Genomic DNA, 16,128 nt, shown 5'->3' on the forward strand with positions numbered 1-16,128 from the left:
CATAGAGGTAATTGAATTCATGTATCTCTATTTTGGAAAGTTCAGTGTCTGCATGTAGAGGGCAGAGACACTGAATGGCAGTGCTGCACACGGTGCAGCACTGCCCCAGGAAGCACCTCTAGTAGCCAACTGAGGAGTGGCCAGCTGAGGTATCACTAGGTTGTAATGTGAACATTGCCTTTTCTCTGAAAATACAGTGTTTACTGCAAAAAAAGCCTGAAGGGACTGATTATACTCAACAGAACAAATACAATAAACTTTAGTTGTTCTGGTGACTATAGAGTCCCTTTAATGTGTAATCAGGACATACTGCAGGAATCAGATATAGAACCACTGGACGCTCAGGATTGCAAATAAAAACCCAAATCAGCGTTTTAGTGAGGCAAAAAGAAACAGGTCCTGCCGCTATCACTATTAGATAAGTGAGTAGAGGAGGTCTGCATGAGACCTATGCCACTATCCTACCACCACATCAGATAAGACATTACAATGAAAAAAAAAAGCAAAGAATCAATAAGGCAGAAGAGGGCATTTAAGAGCACAGCTGGAGTGTATTAAAAAGTGACAAGCTAGGGCTGGGTGCTGCCATGTAACCAATAGGAGCATAGAAGTTAGGCAGTGGGACTGCACAAATTGGGGAGTTCAGACAATTCTTCGACTAGAGTGATGAAGGTTAAATGCCGCTGGTGTCAGCAGCAGAACAGGAGTGAGGCATGTTGTCCCCAAAAACCCCAAGCCTGCTTTTAGACCTACATCATTGTACCATGGACTTCAAACTGCACAAAGTTCAAGTCCTCCCGCGCTGGGGTTAGCAAAGGGCTGAGGTGATCTTGGGCCACAGTCAGTGTTTAATCCTCTGATCGGTAGGTCAATTTAAAAGGAATGTCCCACTTGTGTTTGAGCAATGCCTAAGGGAGGCCTGCTTGTTGGCATGTTATAATGGGAAGCTTAATGTACCAAAACTAAAAACCCTATTGGGCAGCTAAAGATTTGCACTTATTTCAGCATCTCCTTAAGTGCACAGTTAGTCTGGAAGTGGGCAGCATGACAGCACGTATTGAGGGTAAATTTGCCCTGGTTTGGGTGGTCAGTAAAGAGCTGCTGGAGATCTGCAGCCTGGGAATGAGCCTACATTGCATCTATGCTACCCCAACCTATCTGCCACCACCTCTAATACATCCCTGATGGCAGATGGACCGAGCAGTACTGGCAGATTAATAACATTGCCCCCTGCCTCCATCGCATGAAGATTATATGAATGTCAGCTTTGCCAGTGGCTGAATAAGGTGAAAGATCGTTCCCACAGCAGCAGGAAAGACTTGGAATAGACAATCACTAGCACTCAAGCTGCTGTGAAGCAAAAAATAAATAAATAAAGAGATATACATGGCTATAGCATACCCTCCAGGGTTTAATTTTTACTTGCTAGAACATGGCTAGTAGTATAATATTAAACTCTGATATATATATTTATATATAAAATGTTAAACTCTGAGATATATATACACACAAATTATTTATAACTGCACTTAATTGAAAATGTGTATAACCTTTTTTTTTATTTTTTTAAACTGACAACCATATTTGTACAGTTTGTGCACCTATTTCTGGCTAATATATGATTATAACTTGCACCTAAACTCCTATATAGTGAGTGCAGTGTGTGTGTATAGTGGATGCAGTGTGTGTGTGTATAGTGGAAGCAGTGTGCTTGCGAGTAAAGTGGGTTTAGTGTGTGTATAGTGGATGCAGTCAGGGCCAGTGCAAGGATTCTTGCCGCCCTAGGCAACAATCCATTTTGCCGCCCCCTCATGAATGCAACTACATTCCCTCAGATGTTTATTCACTAAACTCTGAATTTCAGTGAAGAGACATTTAAGGAAAGAGACGCACTTAGTAGGCATTAACCCCTTAAGGACCAAACTTCTGGAATAAAAGGGAATCATGACATGTCACACATGTCATGTGTCCTTAAGGGGTTAAAGGGAATCTACAGTGCCAGGAAAACAAACTTGTTATCCAGACACTATAGCTTCCCCCTCTGTCAGACGCTCCCCCTTCGTGGTGCAGAAGGGTTTAAAACCCCTTCTGTCACTTACCTGGGTCCAGCACCAATGTCTTTCGTGCTGGCTTGGGTCCGCCTTCGCTCCTTAATGGCCGCACTCGTAGTGGTATTTCCATGACACTAGGTTTTGCGTGACGCTGAACGTCTCCATGCATAGCCACTAGAGGAGTTAACCCTGAACAGTAATTATTTCAGTTTCTTAAAAATTGCAATAATTACATTTGCAGTGTCACTTACACAATCTCACTAATACCCACACTCTCTCACTGGCATACACACTTACACATTCTAACTAACTTACACATTCTAACACATACACATTCTCACTGACCTACACATTGTCACTAGCACACGCTCACTGACATACACAGTGTCACTTACACACTCTCACTAACACACACACACTCTCTCACTGATATACACAGTGTCACCTACACACTCTCACTAACACACACACACACACACTGACATACACAGTGTCACCTACACACTCTCACCAACATACACAGCATTACTTACACACTCTCACTAACACACACACACACACACACACACTCACTCTCAATGACATACAGTGTCACCTACACACTCTCACCAACACACATTGTCAGTTACACACTGTTACTAATTCCACACAGTGTCACTTGCACACACACACAGTGTCACTTGTACACTCTCCCTAACACACACACCCAGAGTCACTTGCACACTTTCACTAGCACACACACACTGTCACTCAAACACAAACTCACTCACTTTACATATAGTCACATTTAATTTACACACACAAATACATCAATTTAACACACACACCAATTTACAAACATTCATACTATAAGCAATCCCCCTGAGCCTACCTGGGTGCTGTGAAGAGAAGAGGTCCAGGCAGCATGATCCAGGATGTTACTCTTCTTTCTCTGGGGGAGCAGAAGAGCCGTGCACTGTGAGCACAGGCTGCTTCATGTTCCCCTACTTCCTGTGTCCACAGGCAGGGGGCAGCCAGGATACCAGGTCATGACCCGCTTTCCCCTGCTTGCAGGAAGCAGAGTGCTCTGCCCGGGTGCTGGGGATAATGCACATTCAGCTCCCCCAGCAGCTGAATGGCTGTGCTTGGGGGTGGGGGGGGGGGGGGTGACTAAAGAGCCGCTCACCCAGCACACCATCCCCAGACAGCAGTAGGACAGCCCACCAGAAAAGCTCCCGGTGGGCGGCGCCCCAGGCGAATGCCTTATTCGCCTAATGGTAGCGCCGGCCCTGGATGCAGTGTGTGTATGTATAGTGGAAGCACCGTGTTTGTGAGTAAAGTGGGTTTAGTGCGTGTATAGTGGATGCAGTGTGTATGTTTGTGAGTATGGTGAATGCAATGTGTCTGGTGTGAGTACATTGGATGTAGTATGTGTGTGTGTACATTTGTGGGTAGGATAGGGGCTGTGTTCTGTAGGGAGCGAGCAGGTTTGAAAAAAAATATATTTTATGCGGGGCGGAGCCTGACAGCTGCGCTTACCGGTTGCACATTTAGTGAGCTCTGCTCAGAAATAATCAATTAAAGCTGTAATTAACGACTACTCTTTGAGATCTTGCAAGCGGACATACTCTTTCGACGGGTGGTAACTGCTGCAACTGAACTTTTAATCTTTCTGACCGAGATCGGCGTCTCACGAAGGAAATGGACCCGCGGCCCATCTGTGGCCAACCTACAGAAACCGCGAGGGAGGCGGCCGATCCCTCTGTTACCTGCTTCATACGACTTTGGAGGTCCTTCCTTCACTCTATCCTCCCCCCCCCCCCCCCCCCCCCCGCCGGTGAGGGATATCCCGGCACCCCTTGCTCGTGCTGCACTGGTGGAACACCAGCAAGCCCTCATCAGCAACAGCTGGCCTACAAGAGGCAAGATGGCGGATGCCACAAGCAAACTAGCGTCTCCAGCTACACATTCCACTCTCGTGGAACAACTGGACAAACTATTCGCGGATTTCTGGTCTGCACTTACCCTTTGCTCACACTCTCCAGCTGGGGTTCCGCACACACACACCCACAAACACATACATATGAATATAATCGACACATATACAGATACTGTATATATATATATATATATATATATATATATATTAATTTAAAAAAAAAAGTTCATAGTGTATTATCTGTCAGTCTTGGTTTTGCTCATAAGTCAAAGTAGTCCCTACTTTCGATTGTAAATTAAAATGAAAAAAAATAATATATAAAAATAACAACTTTGTATTACTTTCCATTTGTCAATATAAGTCATCTAAGTGTGAGAGTAAATGAAAACACAGTACTTCCATGATGATTTTTTTCTCCTCTCTCTACAGGTTGTTTTATCATCTGACCAGATAACCAACAAATGGCTCGCTATGAAGATCATCGATAAGCAACGCCTTATTGAAAGCGCAAGCAGCTGCCTAGTTGAACGCCGGGTGCTGGAAATTGCTGCCGGGAGCAAATTCCTTACCCATGCATATGCCACCTTCCAGACAGAGGTGCCAAAATTATTACCTTATATCAACCCGCTTTTTAAAAAGGAACACTACAGGCACCATAACAACATAATCAGTATGGCGTTATGGTGCCAGGTCCATGGCTTACTTTTATGGGTTAAATCGTTAATGAACAGTTAACCCCAAAGAGCTGAATTAATGGCTGTTTAACTCTGACTATCTCAAGGGGTGTTTTCAGAAGATTCCCATTCACAAATAGCTTGAGAAACATATGAATTTCTCTCAAGCTGCTTTGTGAATGGGGAACTACTGATTGTCTTTAACCCCGTAAGGACCAAACTTCTGGAATAAAAGGGAATCATGACATGTCACACATGTCATGTGTCCTTAAGGGGTTAAACCAGCATACTGAGGCTTCCTGCTTCAAGATTCAGAGAAAAGCAGAAAGAGAGCTAAACAGTGCTGGATTCAACTCTTTGTGGTTAAACCATTTATTAAGAGTGTAACCACCAAAGGTAAGCCAGTGCCCATTTCCATTAAGTTGTTATGATGCCCAGAGTGTAGTGGTTATGGTGTCAAAATAGCTTATATATAATAACATATAATATGAAAAAACACGTCAGCATTTACACATAGAAACATAGAATGTGACGGCAGATAAGAACCATTCGGCCCATCTAGTTTGCCCAATTTTCTAAATACTTTCATTAGTCCCTGGCCTTATCTTATAGTTAGGATAGCCTTATGCCTATCCCACGCATGCTTAAACTCCTTTACTGTGTAAACCTCTACCACTTCAGCTGGAAGGCTATTCCATGCATCCACTACCCTCTCAGTAAAGTAATACTTCCTGATATTATTTTTAAATCTTTGTCCCTCTAATTTAAGACTATGTCCTCTTGTTGTGGGAACCAAACCAGGATGGCAGTCACTGGCTGAGAGAGCTCAGTATGAGACGATTGCTGTGTGAGATTTCTATGTCTATACACAGCTATATAATGGACTCTCTGCAGCTTTAGATTGTATGCCTGATGGGGATTAAATCATTATTTTCATTGGACTGTTTAGAGATTTGGGAGATCTCAGCATTTCTTAGTTGAAGAGAATGTAACTTCAGAATAATCACAACGTGGAGTTGACTCCAAATACATCTATTTTTTATATATGTTTGGATTTATTGTCACCATACAAATGCTTCCTAGGATGTTTTCGAGTTTGCATTTCCACCAACCTTAGAAAGAGTACTTGGGGCCCGTTGACTATTAATTGATATTTTGTAAGTTTCCCTGACATTATAAAAGGCATGTCAGATCACCATGGGTTTTTGGAACAGATATCAACAGAGCCGGATAAAGACTGCCCAGGGCCATAACCTTTACAATAAAATCGTGTTAGCAAAGATGTGGAATGCAATGACTCGAATACATTATTATTATTGTAGGCATTTATATAGTGCCAACTTTCCAGCTCTTTACACTATAATAAAAAGAGGAAATTTAACAATAAATGAGACAATCACAAAATGTTAGAGGAACAGTAGTTGATGAGGACCATGCTCAAATTAGCTTATAGTCTAGAGGACATTGGGTATAAAAACACAATAGGAAGACTATCAAGGGGGATAGCAACCAGACAACAAGGTGGGAAAGTAGCAGAAGAGGTGAGAGTGGAGTCTGGCCCTTTAGGAGAGACAGGTTTGTGAAACAGAAGTTAATCTGGCCTTTATAATTATTTCTAATTATATATTACAGGTTCTATATTGTTCCCTCCAGAACCTGTAAAAGTAGTTTACCTCTAACCAGTGGCAAGATCATCTCCTCCCTGCAGCTCTGCTCTGCCTCGGGTAGATGATCACTATTGAGAAGCACCAAAGAAGTACAGGTCCCTGGAAATGCTTCTCACACAGAAGCACTGAATTCAATGTTTCTCTGTGAAAAGTGTCACATCTGCTCTTTCCTAATGCACAGTGCAATCAGGAGGGTGCAACTTAGTAGCTTTATAAAAGAACAGATTTCTCTTGAAATCAATGTTTTTGTAAAGTAAGAAATGAACAGCAATGTGAAAAACCTTAGGTGTTTGGAGTGTTCCTTTTAATACATTTAGAACCTTTGTATGTTTGATTTTTATTATTATTATTATTATTATTATTATTATTATTATAATTATCATTATTTCCATAGCACTGGTGTGTAGCCAGCAACCACATTACTGCTATACAGAATGAAACTATACTCTAAATAGTCTAACCTTTATTCTGCTGCATTTTCTTAATCAGGACCGCCTTTTCTTTGCCATGGAGTATTTAAGCGGAGGCGACCTCTATGATTATCTTGATAAGAATGGAAGACTGGATCTCAGCACCACAACGTAAGATAGCGTCTTAAAGTCATAGAAGGCGAAGGGAGTATGGAGTAAAGACTTTTGCAGGATAGAATACAGGGTGCAGCAGAACCGATTAAGCAGTTTTGAGGGGTTATAAGAAATTAACTGAGGTATATAGAGAAAAACTGTTTTTATTTTCGAATTCAGCAGTAAATACCATTTTATTTAAATTAAGTTTTGAAAATAATGTCCTTGAGAAGGCGGCCATTAGCAGCAACATACTGTTGGAGACGTTCTCTGAAGTTTTGTACCGCTCGTTCACACATATCGCGGGGTATGGCGTTAACTTCTTCAATAATCTGCTCCCTTAGCTCTGGTAGGGTGTGAGGGCGATGTTTGAACACTTTTTCCTTCAGATATCCCCAAAGAAAAAAATAGCAAATGCTCAAATCTGGTGACCGTGCCGGCCACGCCACATCACCCCTCAGAGAGACCAGACATTCGGGAAACCTTTCTTTCAAAACATTGAGTATATTACAGGCTGTGTGGGCTGTAGCCCCATCCTGTTGGAACCAGAAATCCCCCAATTCCTCTTCTTCAACAATCTCTTCCATTCTGGCCTGCAGAAAAATTTCCAGCATTGAGACATAACGTTCAGAATTCATGGTCATGCCTTCACTAGTACGGGCCTATCACTCCGTATTGTGATACACCACACCGTTAGTTATGGGGAATGTAGCGACCTTTCATGAATCATTCGGGAAACCGGGTTATTTTGAGCCCAGTAGCGGAAATTCTGTTTTTTCACAGCTCCACTGAGATGAAAATGTGCCTCGTTGCTACTGAAGAAAGCGGGACCTGTGCAAGCATTTGCTCACACAGATTTCTGCAGTTGGCGTAATCTGCTATACTCAAATCTTGAGCCAACATTATCTTGTAGAGACTAAACTGCAAATATAAATGAAGAATCCTCCTCAGACTGCAGTCTGACATTCCCAAAGCAACAGCATGCTTTCGAGCAGAACATCCTCAATTGCTGCTCTCACTAGCTGCACATTTCCGGTGTGCAAATGGACCTGCGTCGGCCATGTGTACCTCTTCTAAGTGTGGTGCCAGTTTCCTCCAACCGCCTAACCCATGACCGAATTGTGTTTGCATTAGGTACGTTATTGCGCGTAATGTTGAACCATCGCCGAAAAGCTCTTTGCGTCTCGATCACAGATTGGTTGTTTTCTAAATACGCCCGCACGGCAAAGCCTTGATGTACTCCAGTCCAAACCATATTGGCTACTGAAATGAGGTGATGGACGGAACACAGACTAGGTGTACCTGCCTCCACCCACCACAGCCCGAGCATTGACCCCTCAAAACTGCTTAATCGATTCTGCTGCACCCTGTATTTACTAAATAAATTATAAGGCATTAGGTCTCAAAGAGAAGGTTTGTAAAAGTGGGTATAAAGAAATACCACCATTAAAGGGGAACTCTAAGCACTACAATAATTTCATCTCACTAAGGGTTCGATGTAATATCTTTGGATAGGCTTTTCGAATTATTTAATTTTTTGAAAAATATTTTAATATTTAGAATTTTTTTTTAAATTCTTTATTGTTATTGTGCAGAGTTGTACATATAAGGATTACAAGACATATCAAATAAAAGCCAATGCAGCAAGAACAATTGCGATAAATGACAAGCCAAGGGGTCTGCACATTTTACAATTTATACAGCATGAATTAAACTAATTATGTCCAAGTACTAAGTTAAATGAAGGCTGGAGGACAGACAGCTTGTTAAAGTCATGGAGGTTAATAAAACGAGAGATAATTAGCATCGACATGAAAACATGCTTAACTTCTGTAGGTAGTAGAAACACCCTGTCCACCTATGTAAACGTGGCTAGGAGATACTGAAAAGTAAAACTGCGAACGAGGTCATGAAGTAAATACCACTGGTCTGGGGCATTATGATTCGGTTAGCAGGAGTAATGGTAAGTCCCCGAGCATATAGCTTTGCCCAGAACTCCGCACAAATGCGGTCAAAAGTCAGAAGTAGCTGGTCCGCATGTATCAAAAGGCCCGGTAGCCATCTTGAGTACTAGGCCTCGATCTAGTGATACTCCGGTAGGGTTAGATCTTGTCGAGGTGCCCACACAGTGGGGACTGAGATATTCCAACACATTCCAAAGGGGGAAGGGGGGAACAGGGCTCGGAGTCAGCAGGTGTCACTTCAAGGTTTTGTTTAATAGTTGCCCCAGGAGCCCTACTTCAATTTATGTCCTCCTGGGAACAACCTACAAAAATCCTGACACCAAAACATCAAGGCTTGCTTTGCTCCAAATACCAGATCATCAAATCTCACAAATTGGTGCAACACTACTCAAAATCTCAACAGGGTCTACCCTAAGACATTGCCCTCCTGTTGGAGGTACCTAATTTTGGTCAGATCAATACTGCATATATTTTTGGAATGTCCTTTCATTGTTCGTTTTTGGAAACGGATACACAAGGCCACTACTTCAAACACAGGTGACATGATGTCCTCCTATCCTGTGGAAATGCTGCTAAACCACACTAAGTTACCTATTTCCACTTGCAAAAAAACTATTTCAGAGCATTTGTGGACAGCAGCCAGATCCTGGGTCCCTGAACTCTGGATGTAGACACCTGCCCCTATATTTTAAGGTTCGCTGTATTGGGTGGAAGAAATTAAACAGATGGAGGAAAATACTTGGTGTTTGGCAGGCAGAACGGATAAACACTTGGAAACATGGTGAACTTCCTAACTCATCCTTGCTAATATTTATGGAAGTCCACTTAAACTCTTAGACTTTGCTTTGGAGTTTATGATCGCACTTTCATGTCCTCCCACTCAACATTCTCTTCTCTTTTTAATATTGGTGTTATACCCATTCATTTCAACGCCAGTAGGGAACATGTGTTCTTGTTCCTGTTTCAAAGTCTTTGCCCACAATCCAGCACAATGTTGTGATAATGTTATGATAGGTGTAGATTGCATTGTCACACTGAGTGGTTGGGGATTGACTTAATGTATAACTTGGGTTTTCTTTCCTTCTGCATCCTATTTCCATACTGTATTTTACTCAGTGTTGCACGGAAAACCTTTAAAATAAAGATTGTCAAATAAATAATTAAAAAATAAATATTCTCATGTAGGCTGACCATCTTGTTTTGTTATGTTTTTGAAATGTCTTATTGAATCACTTTATACCAAAGGTACTGACTGTATATTCCATATTAAAAGTCTTAATAAAAATTGATACATGAAAGAAAAAATAGTTTGACATTGAACGGAAGGATGGCACCATGGACTCCAGACACTATGTCCACTTCAATGAGATGATGCAGATACATTGCCTACGGTGTCACTTTAACTCTCTCAAAACCCTGTTCTAGCATTTTATCTGACTCCACCAAAAAGCATTACATTACAAAAACATTACAGTTCCATAGTTAATATGGAAAGTGAGACTTTCCTTCCCAGTTTATTTCAGTTTATAAAAATCATAAATTAGAAAAGATAATGGCACGTGTGCCAGATTGACATGTCCCTTTCACAAGGTTTAAATTATTTCTTCACATTTAATATTTGACATTTGTATCTGTCGAGGGGTGCGGGAGGTTTTTTAATCTTATGTGGCATAGTGGATTTCTCAGTTTCATTACAGATAAGGTAATTTTGGTCAGAGTTTTAGTGCACAGCAAGATTTAGAAACACTTGTTTAGCGCAAATGGTCATTCAATGTATGGAATGTGTTCGATCATAACATTAAAGGGACACTATAGTCACCTGAACAATTTTAGCTTAATGAAGTAGTTTTGGTGTATAGAACATGCCCCTGCAGCCTCACTGCTCAATCCTCTGCCATTTAGGAGTTAAATCCCTTTGTTTATGAACCCTAGTCACACCTCCCTACATGTGACTTGCACAACCTTCCATAAACACTTCCTGTAAAGAGAGCCCTTTTTAGGCTTTCTTTATTGCAAGTTCTGTTTAATTAAGATTGTCTTATCCCCTGCTATGTTAATAGCTTGTTAGACCCTGCAAGAGCCTCCTGTATGTGATTAAAGTTCAATTTAGAGATTGAGATACGATTATCTAAGGTAAATTACATCTGTTTGAAAGTGAAACCATTTTTTTTCATGCAGGCTCTGTCAATCATAGCCAGGGGAGGTGTGTGTGGCTAGGGCTGCATAACCAGAAACAAAGTGATTTAAAGGGACACTATAGTCACCTGAACAACTACAGCTTAATGTAGTTGTTCAGGTATGATCTATAGCTCCCTGCAGGCAATCTAATGTAAACACTGTATTTTCAGAGAAAATACAGTGTTTACATTGATTGATAGGAATACCTCCAGTGGCCGTCACTCAGACGGCCACCAGAGGGACTTCCTATCATGCAAGGCCCTAAAAAGGCCCTGTACACGTCAGACGTATTAAAATACGTCTGACGTGTGCAGGAGAGAGAAGGCACTGTGTGCGCGCCTTCTCTCTCCAGCCTGTCAGCAGAGGAGGGGGGCGGGCAAAGACCGCTAGCTGAGCTGTCAGTCAGCTCAGCTCGTGGCCGCGCACACCGCGTGCATGCCCTCTGAAGTATGTGCGCATGTGTGCGAAGTCGCGCATGCGCACAAGGGAGCAATGACGCTTCCAAATGGAAGCGTCTGATTGCTCCCTGCATGCGCCCGCCTATTTCGTCAATTTGACGAAATAGGGTGCGCGGCTTCACGAGGCTCCCGGCGCTGGAACCAGGTGAGTAAAAAACTCTGCCTGGAGAGTCCCTTTAACTTCTAAATGACAGTGAATTGAGCAGTGAAATCGCAGGGGAATGATCTATACACTAAAACTGCTTTATTTAGCTAAAGTAATTTAGGTGACTATAGTGTTCCTTTAATATAGTAACATTTCGCCATGCTAGATAATGGCATTAATAACATTTCTCCGTAGTAGATAATGGCATTAATATAGTAACATTTCTCTGGGTAAGCTCATTTAAAAAGTTCAGTCATGATACTGTTTTGTGTATGGAAACATGAATCAAGCTGCCTGCTAAACATCAAACTCTTGTCCATCAGATTCTTTGCTGCTGAGATAGTCTGCGGACTTCAGTTTCTCCATCGATACGGCATTGTCCACCGGTAATTAATACTGAACTATTTATAAGGTGTTTTCTCTACACTGGGAGTTATATCTTTTTAATTATATTATAGTTTATTGTTTTTACTTTGCTGTATCCACCACTCTTCTTTGTCCATCATAGATGATTTACATAAAGAAAAGCCTCAGAATAGTTTTAAAAGCCTCCCATTATAAGGAGTTTGACTTCCTACCTAGGGTTGGCTCTTCAATTACACTACCAATTACACTTCAATTACGCTACCATTAAGCAGGAACTCCCGCAAGCTCTCCAGAGCTAAGACCCAGAGTGTAGGTCATTTGCTGAAGTCCTGAAGGGCAGAGCTTAGCTCTGGAGAGCAAACAGATGTTCCAGTTTAGGAATTCCTGTTTCTCTAGCAATGACAGTGGAGGCAGTGATCCCAGGCAAGGAGTCCTAATTTTCCAAACCGATTTAACTCCTTACCATTAAGCAAGCTGTAGTGTGGTGGAATCTCGGTAAAAATAAATTTAGTAGGCCGAGATTACCACGTGGCATGTGTACGTGCATATGCTGACGTATCGATCAGTTGGTTGCACGAGGCAAGATACGATCAGTAGTGTACGGAGCATGTGCAAGAATACAGGATATAGTATTCCCCTCCTCCATTGTGCTGGACAAGCCATGCGGTCAAACAGGAAGTTAATTCTTATTTGTATTGATTGGTCAAGAGAATGTGCGGGTGGAGCTTAATATGGGAGGAGTTATATGCCTATATAAGGAGCCTGCACTATTGTCCGGGGCTCAGAACTTGTGGTATTTTGGTGACGCTAGTCCCTCTGAGTCCCGATCGGTGATCCAATAAAGAATCTCTTCCTTCCTGAAGAAACCTGTGTCCATCTCTCTGTGCTTGGCTTCCGTCAGTTTCTCCGGTATCATTTGGTGCATTGGCCGGGAAGCTCATCGTTCAACGGTAGCTGAGAGGCAGAGGCGTGAGACGGTCTATCTTTGCCCACGTTCTCTACGGCTGCACCCCTGAACTTCTGCGTGGACCTCCCTTCGTCTCGGCGCCACTGGGCCGTTGTCCAGGAGATCATCGGCCTCTACGTGAGAAGTGCTGGGGTGTCCCCGTCGATGAGTGTGAACTCAGGTTCAGGAACGAGGAGGTAAGACAACTGCTGTTTTAGACGGCAGGACCCACTAGGGGTATACCGATTGTGCGGTAGGCCCAAAGGGGTTTTGAATCTGTGTATCTGCCCCCTCTGTCGGAGGGAAGGAGCGAAGGCGCACCGCTCGATCGAACGCTCTTTAGTCAGACCGTTTGATTCTGTTAGTCAGGCGGGGCTCTGGTGTAAATAGCCCTAGCCGGACACCGGTGTCTTGTCTAGACTAGCGTTCTAGGGTGTACATTTTGTTCACTAGGTCGGAGAGACCGGGAGACTAAGCGGCGTCTGTGTAAATTCGGTTCGCTAGTTCTCATCCTATCTGGGCTAAGTGGGAAGGCGTGTAAATTTGGAACCCACTAGACTTTTGATAGTGCGACTAAGAGGCGTCTGTGTAAATTCGGTCCTCTAGCTCGCTATATATGTGGTGATTGGGCAGTGTGGCTAACCAAAACGTATGTAGATTGTTTTTAGGTAGTCCATTCAAGGTACTGGCCAATAGTTTAGTTGGGAATTGTAAATGTGTTAACGATTGTTTTAGTAAAGTGTATATCTTGTTAGATAGCGCGAGCTCAGCCGTCTAGCGAGAGTGTTAATAGTGTGTTGCTGTATTATAGTGCACGGTACCATAACCCTGTATATTTACTGACACTGTATATAAGTACTAATCATTGTCGTTAATTGCATGTTTTAACACCATAACCACTAATAATTGTATTGTGACCTTAACTTGTGCTTTGACCTATGCTAACCGTACTGTAACCGCTATTTGTAAAAGACGATGTTGCTGGGGTGTGTTATAGACGGGTAATTCGTATATAGAGAATTATAGCGTGGGTGACTGTATAGTTACGCCAAAGGGCATAATATTGATTATATAGTGACTGGTGTAACAGCTGTGTGTGTACGGGAATTCCCTGAGTGTTTATTGTTATTGTGTACGTTTCACTTGGTAACCGTACCACGTGGTGCTGTTGCCAGAGGAAACGGGTGTGACTGTTGAATAGTACGCGTGTATAGTATTCGTTGTCGACGACGTTCCATTGTTAAGTATGGGTGCGTCGCAGTCAACGATTCCGGATCCCTTAGGTTGTATGGTGAAGAATTTTAAAAAGGGATTCAAAACTTGTGATTTTGGGGTTAAGATGTCTCCTGTACGTTTAGTTACTTTGTGCACTAGGGAGTGGCCTACTTTGGTTGCGGCATGGCCGCCACGTGGCAGTTTGGATCCAACTCTGGTACAGCGCTTACACGTGGCTGTATCAGGTAGGCCTGAACTTTACGGCCAGTTTCCTTATATTGACTGTTGGAGACAGGCCGTAAATGACTCGCCAAAATGGCTCCAGACATGCCACGAGGAGCAGTGTCGCCTCATGGTAGCTAGGACTTGTTCGTCCACTAGGACTGGTGTTAGGCCCATTTTGGACACGCCCCCTGAGTCCGAGATCCCTTTGCCGCCCCCTTACTTTCCGTTAAGAGGAAGTGACGCAAACGCAGGAAGTCCTGCACCCCTCCCCTCATTACCCTCATCCACTTCCGCTTCCTCCTCCAGTACAGGATCCACCCCCCCTCGTACTAAATCTCCCCTTCCGGAACCAGAACCCACCCCCATTAGAAACGAATATCCTGATTTGGCGCCACTTCAGACTTCCGGTCAAGCTTCATCTAGCTCGGCTCGAAGTGTTTTATTTACGACCTTTTCCCAAAACCAACCTCCCACATCCCCATACCCTATCTCTCCCCGACCGGAACCCATGACTGACGCCTCTCTACGTAGCCCCATCCAAACCCGACAGTTGACTGGTGCCCAACAATTAAAGCACTATCAGATGCCTCTTCGTCTGAATCCCGGGTCAGCTTATATCGATGCCGCAGGTCAAATGGCACACGCTGACCCAGTCTTCGTATATGTCCCATTTACCACAACCGATCTTTTAAACTGGAAGACCCATAATTCCTCGTATACTGAGAAACCACAAGCTATGACTGATCTGTTCACCTCAATAGTACAGACGCATAATCCGACATGGGCTGATTGCCAGCAGTTACTAATGACTTTATTTAACAATGAGGAAAGGACAAGAATAAATCAAGCGGCCATTAAAGCGTTAGAGGATAGAGCCCGTGCTTTGAATCAAGCTAATCCAGCAGCATGGGCCGCAACACATTATCCCAACACTGATCCCGATTGGAACGTAAATGGTGCTGATATGGTTCAACTCAGAGCCTATAGAGACGCTATAATTGCTGGCATGAAAGCAGGAGGAAAGAAAGCCATTAACATGTCGAAGACAGTTGAGGTGATCCAGAAAAGCGATGAAGCGCCCAGTGTCTTTTATGACCGATTATTGGAGGCATACCGCTTGTATACCCCCTTTAATCCGGAAGACGCAGATAATTCCCGAATGGTTAACTCCGCCTTTGTCAGCCAAGCATACGGAGATATTAAGCGCAAGCTACAAAAGTTAGAAGGGTTTGCAGGTATGTCCATCACCCAACTAATGGAGGTAGCAAATAAGGTCTATATGAACAGGGATACAGAAAGTAAGAAAGAGGAAGAGCGCAAGATGCGTAAAAAGGCTGATATGCTAGCGGTAGCGATCGCAGGCGTAGATAGACGGGGCCCAGATAGAGGCGATAGTAAGTGGAATGAGGAACCTCTAAGTAGAAATCAGTGCGCTTACTGTAAGGAAGAAGGGCATTGGAGAAATGAGTGTCCGCGAAGAGAACAGTCTGAGAGAGACAGACCTAGGTCAGGTTACGGAAACTTTAGAGGCAGAGCGAGAGGTAGAGGAGGCCCCGGAGGGAGTAATGGTTATAGAGGGAGTAATGGGAACAGAGGAAGTGTTAGGGAAGACAGGTATATTCCAGCAGCGCAAAGGTCCCGCGATAGAGAAGGTAGGGACTTTGTAGGATTGGCTGACACGGTCATGGAGGACTATTGATACCGACCGGGCTCCATCCCCCTTGGTCGAGCGGAGCCTATGGTCGATGTATCAATAGG

Source organism: Pelobates fuscus, chromosome 6 (genome assembly GCF_036172605.1).
Source record: "Pelobates fuscus isolate aPelFus1 chromosome 6, aPelFus1.pri, whole genome shotgun sequence".
NCBI lineage: Eukaryota > Metazoa > Chordata > Amphibia > Anura > Pelobatidae > Pelobates > Pelobates fuscus.